Source organism: Pieris brassicae, chromosome 3 (genome assembly GCF_905147105.1).
Source record: "Pieris brassicae chromosome 3, ilPieBrab1.1, whole genome shotgun sequence".
In the NCBI taxonomy this organism is placed as follows: Eukaryota; Metazoa; Arthropoda; class Insecta; order Lepidoptera; family Pieridae; genus Pieris; species Pieris brassicae.
The window spans coordinates 21,182,860-21,185,601 of NC_059667.1; positions in this window are offsets into that span (position 1 = coordinate 21,182,860).

Here is a 2,742-nt window from a genome sequence, read left to right on the forward strand (position 1 = left end):
GTATCTTCAGGTCCCTCTTCAGCGTCTTTAAAAATAATTGAAGCTGACGGATCTAAAGGATTTTGCTTGGGTCCTCTCTACCTGGTTTTGAAAATGAATATGATTTAGACTTCCCTACATTTCAGGGTATGTATGCTACGCAGGTTTGGAAAACTGAGACATGATAGTCTGCTATTAGATTCCCCCTTCATCTTAGTAGACATGGGAAAATGCCATCTAAGCCTAGCTTTGAATGGTAGGTGTTGCCCATGTTACTTTTTCTTTGGTGATATTATTTTGTCAGCTACATGTCAGCCGGTTGATTGCATTGACTGTGACTCTTTCTCATGATTGCTGGTGGTTTTCATGATTGCTCAATATAAATTATGCATCCAGTGAGTTCCCAGTAGCAGTCCACTTAAACCCACTGTTAAAAAAATGTATTAAATTACATAAGGTAGGCAAGAAGTGCAAAAATACGTATTACATATAGTTATAAAGAAGAAACTAAACAGGAACAAAAAATAAACTAAACTGATACTGGATCATGTATCAAAAAGTTAATAAATTATCAGGGTTTTTAAATAACCAATTGAATGTCTTAGCTGCATGGATTCTTCTTTCTTACTTTCTGTCAGGCAAAGATGACTGTCAACTATCCACAATAAATAAGTAATTAACGTCAATTATGCAGATAAATTTAAGTTTATGTCAGACTGGTTTAATGGCGAACATTGCTCATGTTCAGTTCACGGCAAAACAATGATTGTACCAATACAGATAAGTTTCCAATAAAATCCGGAACTAAGTGTCTGTCCTATCCCTCGTGAATTGTAAGGCATTCCTCTTAAATTCAAGTCCAAGACATCGCAGAAATATGGTAATACGCCACAGTTACAGAGAATTTTGGGAGATTAAAATTCCTAAATCCTGACTCCAGTTCATCCTACTTCAAAACATTCATACAGTTCATACATCGCTCGATATCTGTAACACGCCTTATTACGGGCAAAATATATTCTTTACCAGCGTTGAGTTATTTTTATTCAATACATAAACCATAAATTTCTTGTTGGGCTATCGTCCACAATAGGTGTGAGGTAACAGGTGCGACCCTTTGAATGTATTGAACTATGATATGAAAAGCGCAATGTGGGAGAAATAATCTTATTTGTGGCGGTATTTTTAACACTAGTCCCTAATCCCTTATTCTTTTGAAATAACACATGACGTAAGTTTGACGCAGCGCATAGAACGATTTATGATTTAAAAAAACAAAATATTTTACATTTATTATCTATGCTAGCTCGTTATCATATTAGGTTTGGTAACATACAACTACGTATCAATACTGTTTGTAATGTTTTTAAATCTAACTCAATAAAAGGCAGTTTTCATTACATATAAGTTCTATTCATGGTCAAGCTACGCTCTGAATGATAAACTTCAACACAATTTTTTATCTATGACGTTTACAGATCTTACCATAGAAATTTGATTTGATTTTTTTAAGAAAACACTTTTTAAACGGATTGCGTGCGTGGTCACGGTGAAACGTCGGAAAAATTTAAAATTATGTAAATAATTATAAGTTTATAATAATGATACATAGCTTCAATCCTTTTAAAAAGTTTTTTTTTTTAATTTTTATTTTATTCAAAATGGCGGATTGATTATTACGAGCATCAACAATATAACAAAACGAAAAATATATTAATTATACTTTCTAAATGATATTATCCAATTGCTGCCATATGTAAAAATATATTTTATTTAACGTGTGCGATAACTCCGATTTTGTTATCATATACGCTTACAAAAGCATAAACTAACAATTTACTATAGAAATCATATAAGTTTAAGAAACCGACAAATAGGTCAACTTTATGGCTTATTTTAATGAAGTCTTGTTTATTTTTACGCCAATTTACACAAATACATGTATGTAGGTACTTAACGAAATATACTTTTGTGACTACTCCACAAGAGTAACTAGAATATAATCTAAAAATCGTATAAATAACAGGCAATTGCTTGAATATGACCGAATTAAACAAAACCGAAGGAGTTATTTCAACAATTTCACGACTATTTTTTGTTGGGTATTACGAGTATAGCTCGTCCAAGTCTGGACTCATCTGGGTGATCACTGAATTCTAAAAATAGCTTACTATGATTTTAACAAAGGAAATAAAAATAAATAAATAAAAAAAGCCCGCGGCCCCAATTTTTTTTTCTTCATTTTATTTGAAAAGTCAGTCGAGTTTTTCTATCAATAATTTATTGTGAATCAAAGTAGATTATTTTAGTATTTAATGAAAGTTTACGAGTATATACAAGTCGGAATTTAAAACATTTTTTTCCGAAGTCTCTATTGTGGGGGCCTCTTTTGTTAAGGATCTTTTTCCGCGCAATTTTTTTATTTTTACACAACAAACAAAGGATTAGGGATTCATTTATATATATATATATATACATATATATAGATTTTAATGGAAACTTGTTTAAATGTAGAGTTTAGTCTAAAACACTTATACCTAAACAATGGTAGCAATTTTATATATATACATTTTTAATTTCTATCTAAACTTTTTTTTTAATAAAATGGATTTACAGTAAAATGAGAGTCTCACACTAGGATTCCCAGTGTTATGGGCAGATAGTTTTTACATTTTACACCTAATCATTATAGGTATTTGAAGTAATAAATTCTAAATAACACTTACTACTGTTGCGTAAAAGTATAAGAATGAACAAATGAAT